This window comes from Sus scrofa, chromosome 9, assembly GCF_054392235.1.
Source record: "Sus scrofa isolate SSC_HxYL_T2T_F1_AM1 chromosome 9, Sscrofa_HxYL_maternal_Yorkshire_Landrace_v2.0, whole genome shotgun sequence".
Taxonomy (NCBI): Eukaryota; Metazoa; Chordata; class Mammalia; order Artiodactyla; family Suidae; genus Sus; species Sus scrofa.
This window is the reverse complement of record NC_139391.1, coordinates 38088069-38100581: the sequence shown is the minus strand read 5'-3', so window position 1 is coordinate 38100581 and position 12513 is coordinate 38088069. Positions and strand designations below refer to the sequence as shown.

The 12513-nt window shown below is 38.6% G+C and overlaps 1 protein-coding gene across 9 annotated transcripts in view; it reads right to left on the bottom strand.

Annotated features, from left to right (window-relative positions):
* The window catches only part of LOC100511522 (uncharacterized), a 680138-nt gene that overhangs the window by 6126 nt on the left and 661499 nt on the right, over positions 1-12513 (bottom strand). For 3 of the 9 annotated variants that reach the window (XR_014815199.1, XR_014815194.1, XM_084975968.1), the window contains one exon: positions 1104-1245. The exons of the other annotated variants lie outside the window; for them this stretch is intronic. The gene's annotated coding sequence lies outside the window, so the exon portion shown is untranslated. The remainder of the gene's footprint in view (positions 1-1103; positions 1246-12513) is intronic. 9 annotated transcript variants of the gene reach the window in all.

Below are 12513 nucleotides of genomic sequence, written 5' to 3'. Positions count from 1 at the left end.
CTTATACACTCGTTTAAAAAACCCCAGCAGAAAGGTCTCATCAGGATGAAAAGAATTTATTTTGCATGCCTGGCTAAAATATAAAAGTTCCATGCCTTTAAACAAGAATTGGTTATCTTTCTTAAAGCGCTACAATAAATCACTGCTAAAGAGGTCATTTTCCACCACAGACATACTCTTAAAATGGATAAACATTTTCATGAATTGACCAAGGAGGACATAGTGTATTTAGCTCTTAAATCTATTTTTATAAGAACAAACAGCATGATATATCCCAGTAGATCAGCCTGGAATATAATTTGAGTTAATCTTCTTGACACCAGATACTCACACAATATATTATTTATGATTTTCCTCTCTCTGCTGATATGTCACCTTTTAAAGCATTAATACAAAGAATCTGAGGATAATAGATACTATAAAAATGCATGGTTGCTATCGGTCCTAGAAAAAATTAAAGTTGAATTCCTTTCTGATTGTGCTACCTCAGATTTATCAGATTTCATGCCTTTTGATGTTTGGATTACTTTGGTTCTTTATCTTCCATCCCACTTCTAAAAATTGGCTTATGACTGTTTCACTTAATCTTCTTCCTGTACTTTTTTGTGTTTTCTCTTGAAAATTTATATTTGGAAAATAATACTCATATCTTTTTCTCACGCTGCCCAAGTAGCTCCAAGAATCCCCCTCTCTCTACCACTGGAACTTATCCCCCACTGCATGAAAAGTTAACCTTTTCTTTACTTATTTTTTTAATCATCTGACTAATAAATATTCCCTAGAGCTTAGATCTTCCAGTTGGACCCTAATGGGACATTTGCTACTCATCAGTGGGTTCCTCCATTGTTCCAAAGCCATGGGTTTGAGTCTTGGTAACTGGATTTTTCATTGTCCTGAAAATTCACTTGCTTTTGAGTGCTCTAAGCCATATTCCTGGCATTCTGCCATGGTCTTGGTGCATCTCATTGTGGTTTCTATGCAGTATCCCAGTCTAGTTCTCCTAGACTGAGAGGCTCTGCTTTGTTTTCTGCCAGGTCACTTCCTAGGAAATGGAGTTCATTGCTAACATCAGCTGCATAGCTGAGACCTCACCCTTGCCCCACCTCATGATGAATGCTGGTGTTCATCCTGGACATCAGATTCCTGTACTGCAACTATTTGCTGGGGACTTGGTTCTTCTGTTCAGAATATTTCATTCTCCAGATGAAAATTTTAAAATTGCTATCTCTTGAACTCTCCACATGGCTCAAAGGAAGAAAAGATAGAAATGGAAGGAAATTAATGGTGATGGTGTACCTTTTAGAGCCCTGAAAAATGCTAGGCATTGTCACACACTGTTGATGAACTCTTATTAACACAAGAATTCTATAAAATAGCTATGGCTCCCATCTCACAGGTTAAAAAAACCCCAAATGAGCAACTGGACCCAACATGAAGAAAGGACTGAACAGGAATCAAACAGCGGTCTTTAGCTTCTAAATCTTTATGGTCTTCTCCACGTAACAGACGGCAACCTGCCCACTTGACCAATTTAGATTTCTAATTTTGCATCTTGCTACTTCTCTGCTGAGCATCAAATAACAATTTGATGTTCACTATTAAAGAGAATAAAAACTTAGAAAATATCATTATTGGTGACAAAAATGGAAAGTCTTCTTATTTCAGAGTCACACTTCATATTGAAGGCTATGATGATGATGAAGAAAAACTCTTACACCTGAGTCTTTCCATAGTAAAACAACAGGGAAAACAGGACATCCATTACCAGGATGGTTAAAAAGTAGGAAGACTTTTTTTTTTAGAGTTACTCAGCATAAGTACTTAAGAGAGTATTTTAATTATGGGGTAGGTTTTTAAATTATTTCTCCTGGATCATTAAGAAAGACATAAATTACTAAAAATAATGAATGGAATGCCCAAGATTTTCCAGGAAGAGCAAACAACCCTGTTGACTGACATTTGTGTTAAGTAAAAGGAAGTGTTGGTAATTAAAAACCCAAAATTATAATGCTATCAGAAGCATCAATGAACATCAGTCCTGTCCTTCATTTTCAATAATGCTAGTGCTTATGTATTCATTAACATAGATTTTAGGGAAATTAACTGGGAACATCTAAATGAGAAGCTCTGGAAAGTCTCAGAGAATCTCCTCCAACAAAGAAAATGTGCTCTTCAACCTGAACTGAGTAAAAGAGAGTGGAGCAGACACGTTTGCTTTCTTATCCTTGGTGCATGCTGTGGGTTTGGCCATTCCTGGGTCTTTCTAAAGGGTAAAATAGCATTAGGGGATTTTTTCTTATCACATTGAAATCACTGAGAATTCATCGTTTTAATCAGAACACTAGTTAATTCAGTGTAAAAAGGGAAAAAAAAATTTTGGGTGTACCTGTAATGGGGGGCATTATTTATGTGAAAACAATTATTTGGTAGGTTAAAGTCGTTGTTTAAGGTTTATTTTTTATATGAAATAGACACCCCAGGGACAATACAGAAAGTCTAAGAACTCCTAAAGAGTAAGTATTGTATATGAGATGACTTTTGCATTCTTGGACATGGAGCAGGCACCTACATATTTTTGAATGAGTGAAAAGCCCGTGGGTCAAAAGGCAGTCTTGGTAATTGCATTAGCTTTGTGATTAAGATTAAGGTGTATGTGCATACCAGTTTATCTTGAGATAGCTTCAGAATCTAACCTGAATTCACATTGGCCTCAGGGTCAGTTCTGGCCTGATGTTGGGCATGTGCTAGGGTCTTTCAGAATATTTGGCCAAGGGGTTAGGTAGGGCTGTCTGGAAATAACTTCAGTCTGCTCTCAATTCCAGCAATAAACTTGAACATGTGCAGTGGAAATGAACATGAGTTACAAAGTTCTTTTCACAGGGACGTTCTGGGGAATGTTAACCTGTCTTTACAGGGTGGAGGTGGAGTGGGGAAGTCAAGCAACCAAGCACTTAGGGACATTGTACAAGCCAGTTTTTTGTTTTTTTTGTTTTTCCCTTGGCAAAATTAAAAGGTAATTTATATAAAAGCAACTAACAAGAGCCTGGCATAGGGAGCAGATATTTGATACAAATTATTTCCTTTCCCTTCTTGATAAGGACAAATATAATGAGAAAATCTTCTGAAGTAGCATCTTACGGGTGTGTGTGTGTGTGTGTTTGGAGGAGGATGCTAGGTAAGGAGATGATATCATTTTACTCCTGAAATACACAGGTGAGACAGGATAATATGTTGAATGTTAATTGCTGTGCCCTCTGGTGCCAGCCTCACAATCCCTAGTATACTTTTCATGGCAAGGCAAGCCTCACGTACTCCCCACTCCTTACTACAAAAACTTAGGAAAGAAGATATGATTCAATACTCAGCCTTGGTCTCTTGATGCTCCTGGCAGACATAACAGATACAGCTCAGAACCTAGAGAAGCTGGCTTTTTAAAATTTTTTTTTTATTATTTTTTTTATTCCTACAGTTCTCAGTGAATGTTTTCTGGTTGATTTATTAATTTGCTACTAAGTGGCAGGAACTATGTATGCTAGATACAGGTAGGCCAAAATGAATAAAACATGGTCTCTGCTTTAGAGGACCTCAAAGTAGGATGTGTGCAAAAACCAATAATTAGAGAGATGCTAGTGTTAAATATGTCTAACATTGGTGGGGGCCGGGGGATAAGGGAGGGGGTGGAGAGCTGAGGCTCTTATATTCAAATACCAAGCTTCCACCTCTGTCCCTTGGCATCCTGGGAATAAACCAGAAGTAGTAAACAACCCTTTTCTTGGACCCTCTGGACATGGTACTACCAATTTGAATTAGCTCAGAGAAATGACCTTTCATACTAATAGAATTGGATCAGCTGTGATTATTAATCTGCCAAAATACTTGCTCAAATAAATGATCAGTTAAATGAAAAAGTATACTAAATGAATATGCTAAAACAGTGCCACTGGTTCTACGTAAATCCGCTTTTTAATTGTGTTGAGCTGTGTTCTTGTTTCTGAAAGCTCTGGGGTTGCTTTCCCCATCTCCTTTTCCTATCTCTTTCTTTTCCCTTCCTTCTCTGCATGTTCTGTTTGCAGTTTTCACTTTTTCAGAAGGAAACCATGGCCATTTAAAAAGTAAGTGAATAGTTTTTTACAATCTCAGAAACTATGTTCCAGCTAACATAATTCAGATAGCTCTGTTTACCACTTCTCATAAAGACAAAATAGGCCTGAGTGCTTTGAAATTTCTCTTCTGAATCCAATACTGGTTTTTCATATTTGACCTGAAAATATGCTCCTTATACTTTGTATGAGACACAGAGGTTCCCCTTGGTTCCCCAGCTCATTTTTATTATGAGGTTGAAATTGCTGGTAGTTTGGGCAGGAAGCCTACTTTGAGTGGGGGTCTCAAGGCAGAGAGGGTCCCACAGAAAATGGCAGGGTAACAAGAATGTTTCACTTGATAATCTCCCCTCCCAACCCCAACTAAGATGAAGGAAAACCACAATAGAAGATTAACATCTTTTGGAGTTCCTGTCGTGGCTCAGTGGTTAACGAATCCGACTAGGAACCATGACCATGGCCTTGCTCAGTGGGTTAAGGATCCGGCGCTGCCGTAAGCTATGGTGTAGGTGGCAGACATGGCTCGGATCCCATGGTGCTGTGGCTGTGGCCTAGGCTGGCGGAAGATTAACATCTTTCAAAGGTCATGGGATTTCATCAAGTTAAATATTTATTGTTTTATTTCTTGTGCATTGATTTCTTCATTTTCCTGCTGGTACAAATTTCTCTCTTGCCCTTTAAATAACAGAGCAAAAAAAAAAAAAAATATTATCAACTTGTCAGAGGTTTATAACCTCTGGCTGGGAACAATCCTGGAATGAGAGGGATCAACATTCTTGATTCAGAGCCACTACTTAGGAGATTTTGGAGGGCACATTCACCTGTGCATGAACCTGCTTGAGCTGTCATAACAAAATACCACAGATTGGGTGGCTTAAACAATATAAATTAATTTCCTCACTGTTCTGAAGACTGAGATGTCCAAGATCAGGATGCCAGTAGGGTTGGAGCTAGTGAGGCCTCTCTGGTGGCTTGTAGAGGCCACCTTCTTGCTAGGTGCTTGCTCGGTGGAGAGGCACCTTTCTCTCTCTCTCTTCCTCTTCTTATAAGGCTACCAATATAAATTAGGACTTCACCCCTATGATCCCTGTGGCTGTAATTACTTCCCCAAGGCCGTCTCTCCAAATATAGTCACCTTGGGGATTAAGGCTTCGATGTGTGAATGGCAGGAGGCACTACTCAGTTCATAGCACTTCATATCTTAGTTTCTTAACCTAAATATGCTTAATAATAATCCAATGTATGTAGCTCAGAGGGTGAAGCTCAAACGTGCTGTTCAATGTATATGAACATTTTTGCACATTGTAGGGTCCTATTCAAATGGAGAATATTAGTTACTGAAAATCATATTGAAGGATTACACAATAATTAGGAAGGCTGATATACTTCTGACTTCTGAGTTGTATATAGGCATTTGAAAAATCCCTTAACCATTGACCTCAGTCTAGGTGAATTAGGGCAGCAATGTCCTAAGAGAGACTACATAAATGAATGGGTAACTGTTTCAACAGATAATGAAATATTTGTTTTTGTCTAAGCAATTAGCTTCAGGATACCTAACAATTATATCCTGCACCCCTTTTAAATTGCATTCCACATCAAATTACTATCCTAATAACATTTACATATCACTAGTAACTTCAGTCAACACGTTTGAAAAACTTCCATGGCAGACCTCCACTTGCGTTAAATTCCTGGTTTATATAAATAACATGAAAAATTACAAGCTTTACCGTTTTTATATTCCTAATTATTATCTATTATTTTGGGGTACTGGCAGTATAACCAATGCTGTGCAAAATGAGAAAAAAAATACTATACCAGCACAGAGACTTAACAATTTACTCAGAAGATCAAATAATTCAAATTTAAGAACAAAAATTTGAAAGATGGTTGTTAGGTCTTCTAGCTTTGCTTCTTTGGAATGTTCAGTTATTTTTATTTTAATTAATTATTTATTTTTGTCTTTTTTTTTTTTTTTTCCTAAGGGCATACCAGCAGCATATGGAGGTTCCCAGGCTAGGGGTCTAATCCGAGCTGTAGCTGCTGGCCTATGCCAGAACCATAGCAATTCGGGATCAGAGCCGCATCTGTGATCTACACCACAGCTCACAGCAATGCCAGATCCTCAACCCACTAAGCAAGGCCAGGGATCGAACCTGCAACCTCATGGTTCCTAGTCAGATTGATTAACTACTGCACCATGACGGGAACTCTGATGTCAGCTGTTTTTAGAGCTGTTTCACCACAGTGTCTTCAGCAACTATCACTGATGATCACACAAGACTGGGCTGCTTTTGCAAAGCTCGGCTCAGGTTGACTTCCTTCCTGTTTCTGTGTAGTCGGTATAGTGATAGGGGACAGACATTATTCTCAAAGGAAGGGTCTCCCCTCCAGTGGAACCCAAAGGAATAACTCTACCTGGGGCATGGGGCATCTTTGATCTCTCATTCTGTAGAGAAACTGACCATATTTACAGTAATAATAACAACAAAATAGTAACAATAGTTATTGTGAAAAACACCTGTGAAAAACAATAGTTTTTTATTATAGTTAATTTACAGTTTTATGTTAGTTTCTAGTATACAGCAAAATGATTCAGATATATATTAATATTATTTTCCATTATGGTTTATTACAGGATGCTGAATATAGTTCCTTGTGAGGAATATTCCATTATATATATGTATCACATCTTCTTTATCTATTCCTTTGTTGCTGGACATTTAGGTTGCCTCCATGTTTGGCTATTGTGAATACTGCTGCTATGAACACTGGGGTACATTTTTATCTCTCTGAATTATGGTTTTCTCTGGATATATGCCCAGGAGTGGGATTGCTGGATTACATAGTAGTTCTATTTTCAGTTCTATGTTTTCCATGGTGGTTGCACCAATTTACATTTCCATCAAAGTATGGGAGGGTTCACTTTTCTCCACACCCTTTCCAGCATTTATTGTTTGTAGACTTTTGATGATGGCCATTCTGACTGGTGTGAAGTGATACCTCATTATGGTTGTGATTTGCATTTCTCTAAAAATTAGTGATGTTGAGCATCTTTTCATGTGCTTTTTGGCCATCTGTCTGTCTTTGGAGAAATGTCTATTTAGATCTTTTGTCTACTCATTAATTGGGTTTTTAAAAATATAAAGCTACATGAGATGTTTATATATTTTAGAGATTAATACCTTGTCAGTTCTTTGTTTGCAAAGTTTTTTTTCCTATTCCATGGGTTGTCTTTTCATTTTTTAATGGTTTCCTTTGCTGTGCAAAATCTTTTAAGTTTAATGAGGTCCTATTTGTTATTTGTGTTTATATCTTCATTACTCTAGGAGGCAGACCAAAAAAGATACTGCTGTGATTTATGTCAAAGAGCATTCTGCCTATGCCTGTGTTTTCCTCTAAGAGTTTTATAGTATCTGGTCTTATATTTAAGTCTTTAATCCATTTTGAGTTTATTTTTGTGTATGGTGTTAAAGAATGTTCTAATTCCATTCTTTTACATGTAGCTGTCCAGTTTTCCCAGCACCACTTATTAAAGAGTCTGTCTTTTCTCCATTGTTATGTTCTTGCTTCTTTTGTCATATATTAGTTGATCATAGGCACATGAATTTATCTCTGGGCTTTCTATCCTGTTTCACTGACCTACATTTTTGGTTTTGTGCCAGAACCATATTGTTTTGATGGTGTAGCTTTGTAGTGTAGTCTGATAGCAGGAAGCCTGATGAGGAAGTAGTATTTGAAATAAGCTTTGAAAAATAAATAGGATTTCACCAGGTGTAGTGCAGGGAAGACCACTCTGAACAGGAAAAGCAGCATAAATAAGTGTGGAGGAGCAAAAGCATGAGGATATTTGTACCGGGGATTTGGGGAGCAGTGGGAAATAGCAGAATAAATTATTGGGTATTTTGTATCACAGATTATCTTAAAATGCCACTTAGAAGGGAGAAAAGTAAATTTAAAAATCTGTAACAACAGTCCAGATCAAATAGGAATAGAGCCCAAAGCTGCACATTATTTTGGGGAAAGGAATCCAGTGTAAAGATGCATGTTGTATATAGGTTCCAATATTAAAGACGTTAGAGAACTGTGAGGCAGGGAAGGAGACCAGGAAAATATGATAATTTATAGGTGTGAAACATATCAGAGGATATTGTACTGCTAGTATAGGTTATATGGAGGGAATTGAATTTGATACTATAGGTATAATATAATTAGTTTTTGATAATTAACCACTGTCTATAACCTCAACAGAATGGTATTAACTAACCCTTTCACTGTAGGTACAATGGAGGTTCTCTTGTTACTTACGAAGTAGTAAGACACTGGATTTAATTTTTCCTTTCAAGACTTGAGAAGCTATATCCTCAAACACAATGTGAAGCCTAACTCTTCAGGGCAAGTCAGTGAAGATTCCCCCAAATGGGTGAAGTAGGCAGGGAGGAGGGTACAAGCAATAACAGTGCTGAAAGTCAGTGATCAGTGGTGGCCCAGCTAAGCACCAAGGCAGGTTTGTTAGGATCTAAAAGAAGATGGAGTTAAAGGTTTAAACTAGAAGCTTATGAAATTTTTGAGGGAGAATGTATGAGGGAGGGAAGAAAAGGGGAGGCAAGGACTTAGGGGAGATGCACCTTAGAGGAGGGAGAAAATGGTCAGGGGCAATGATAGTTGACTGGGAGGATATCAGAGAGCATAGGGAAGAATCAGGAGAGAGTAGCATCATGGAAGCAAAAGTACAAGAAGGAAACAGTGGCCAACAGTGTGTGCAGTGTTGAGAGAGACCAAGAAGCACATGGTCCCCAAAGAGGCCATTGGATTAGTACAGAGTTTAGTACTTTACTCAAGACCTCAAAGAAAGCAGTTTTAATAGAGTAATGGGATGGAAGCCACTTTTAAAGAATGAGGAGGTACCAGCTGAGAACATGGAGAAGAGAGTGTTGTCCACACAGGAGAGGTGCAGTGGTGATTGCCACTTGAGAGGGTTGAGGGAAAGGGGGCAAGAAAAGGGTGGGGGAGAGAGAAACACAAGGAGGAGAGAGACAGAGACAAAGAAATAAAGTCAAAAAGGGAGTGGGAGAAGAGAGAAAGAATAAAGATGCAGAGAAATCCCTAGATGGAGGTACAGGCTAGTAATATTAATATTCATAATATAATATAAAATAATATTTGTCTTCCTTATAAGACTCAGTCTTTTATAAACAGAGTACGTCTAGTACTAGAAACTTAAAGGAATAGAGAGAATCAGAATAATCCCTAAGTATTCCATAGCAAAAAACAGTCAAATAATTCCCAAGAAGCAGTGAAGAAAGGTGAGCTAAAAGAATATGGAAGTGTGGTGTCCCAAACCACTCCAGTTTCTGGAGTTTCCTTTGGCCCTACTCAGCAGGCAGGAAGCCAGAGACAAAGCAGACAGAGGGAAGGCCCTGGTGGGGGGTTAACGTGGGAGGCTTGGCAGAAGGTCCAACAGAATGAGGTCCGCTGGGTTCAATCCCAATGGAAGAGAATGTGAAGCCAGAGTGTGTGCTGTTTCATCTCAATCAGTCCAGTGACCCGAGCTTGACTGTAAATGTGTGGACATGGAGTAGAATGGAGTTGAGACAGGCTTTGGGCTGAGGACAGACCTGGGTGAGAACTGCAGTTCTGAGAGAGACTTCTAATAAGTGGCCTTTATTAGGCAGCAATCCTCAACCGAGGAGGTAATATTTCTGGATACCCTGGTCAAGAACTAAAGATCAAACCACACCTGCTTCTTGACTGCTGCCATGAACCAATGAACCCAACATTACATAGGACCGCCATGTTATAAAGCTAAGGTAGCATGGAATTGGTTTCTTTGTTGAAAACATACCGTCTTTACTGCTGAAAGTCTCAATAAATATTCTTATTTATCTATAAATGATGAAATGCTCAACTGCAACTCATAGAAATTTAAACATGCTTCATGTGTTTGGCACAGTGCTAAGAGACCTCCGGAGTCTTTGGAACACTGGTTATATAACACATTGGGGGGTGGGGTGGATTGTAACCTCCTTGCAAACCCACGTTGCAGTTTGAATGACTTTAGCATACCTATTTTTGATTAGAAAGTATATATGTTCTCTTGATTCAAGGAACTGAATTCCTAATCTATGTTTTATTGTTTTTCTACCCCAAAGGTAAAAATTAATAGGGAAAAACTTTGAGGGCAAAGAGGTTAATGTCTAGTTTACTGAGGGAATGACTTCTTCCTTCCAGGAGAATAATTCACACTGAAGTCCACTAAGCTCAACATCAAATATTAAAGAAATAAAAGTTAATTAAAAAAATCAGATCTTCTCATCTCAAATATAGTAATCCGTGATAAATCTGAGAGTACAAAGGGCCTATCAATACCTGATTTTAGAAAGATAAAATAATGAATTTTCTTTTGTGAAGTTCTTCTTTTTAAAAAATATATAATATATATAATATGATATACATGTATACAGTACATATAATAAGATGCAATCATAGAAAAATATGTTTTGGAGTTCCCGTTGTGGCACAGTGGTTAACAAATCTGACTAGGAACCATGAGGTTGCAGGTTCGGTCCCTGGCCTTGCTCAGTGGGTTAAGGATCCGATGTTGCCGTGAGTTGTGTGGGTTGTAGACGCGGCTTGGATCCCGCGTTGCTGTGGCTGTGGTGTAGGCCAGTGGCTACAGCTCCGATTAGGCCCGGCCTGGGAACCTCCATATGCCATGGAAGTGGCCCTAGAAAAAGCAAAAAGACAAAAAAAAAAAAAAAAAAAAAGAAAGAAAGAAAGAAAAATATGTTTTGATAAGTTTTGGCAAATGTGTTTACCCCTGTAACTACAACCACAATCTAGATAAAGCCTATTTCCATTACACTAAAATGTCTATTTGCAGCTAATTCCCCAACCATTCTGTGCTGGAAGCAACCTCTGTTCTACTTTCTGAAAATCTAGATTGGCTTTGCCTGCTCTAGAATTTCATATAAAGGGAATCATACAGAGTGTGCACTTTTTTTTTTTTTCCTGGCTTCTCTCACTGAACTAATACTAATATTACATTTATCAATAATGTATTCCTTTTTTTTTTTTTTTTGGTCTTTTTAGGGCCACACCCACAGCATATGGAGGTTCCCAGGGTGGGGATGGAATTGGTGCTGTAGCCACCGGCCTACACCACAGCCACAGCAGTGCCAGATCCGAGCTGTGTCTGCAAACTACACCACAGCTCACGGCAACGCCGGATCCTTAACCCACTTGAGTAAGGCTAGGGATCGAACCTGTGTCCTCAAAGATTCGTTTCCGCTCAGCAATGATGGGAACTCCCTGTATTCCTTTTTAAATTGCTAAGTAGCGTCCCATTGCATGGTTATGCAGAAATTTGTTTAGCCATTCACTTGTTTGGTGGCTATTTGTGCTATTTGCAGTTTGGGGCTATTATGAATAAAGCTGCAATGAGCATTCGAGTCCAAGTCTTTCAGTTGGACATATGATTTCTTTTCTCATGGGTAAATTCCTGAGAGTGGAATTGCCTGAAAGTACAGGAAACTTCATAACAAGGGGCCAAGCAGTTTTCCAAAGCAATTGTACCATTGCTAGATTCCATCCAGCTTCACATGAAATTTCTAAATGCTCGACATTTTTGTTAATGTCACTAATAATGCTTTCTTTTTTGTGTCTGTGATTTTTTTTTTACTTCAAGTTCATTTCCTGGAATCTTGTCTATAGGAATCTTTGAATTGTGTTTTGAGAAAGAGTTTCTCCAAAGAGGATGTATTTTTTTTCTTCAAGTTGCTCTAGGATGAAAAGCAAATATCCCTGAATCAGACATCTCTAGATGCTCCCGTTTTTTGTTCTTTCTGAGGCTTCATTGTTCCATCATTTTCTGACTTTCTGAGCTCCTATAGGAGTTCTTCTCTGGACCAGTGTCCCTCTCCCATTCCCACTCCCAATTACTTGAAGGAATGAGTAAGTCTTTACAAATTCTTTGCAACTAGGAGAACCTAAGAAAGTTTCCTAAATTGTAAGCAGCTGTGGATACAGTGGATACTATGCCAGGAAAAAATCAGGAGGTTCTTCCTTAAACTGTTACATGATCTTGGGGCCTGGACTTCCATATTTATTTGGAAGAAACAAGTCTACCTTCCAGTTCTCTCACAGGAATATTGTGGGATTACTTTGCTGCTAACCCAGCAAACCCTGGCCGTGCATCTCACAGCTTGGTGCTATGCTCCCAACCTCCCATTCAGGAGGCATTGAAATGAGACAGTAAATCAGAAAAGCAGGGGAAGTGGATGTGGGAATCCAGTATCATACTCCACATGCAGAATTCACAAGCCCGATCCAGCTTGCAATGCCAATTTCTAGTTATACGAAATTTGGGGAAATTTCTCCCACCATTAAGCAAATATAGTACTGTACTGAA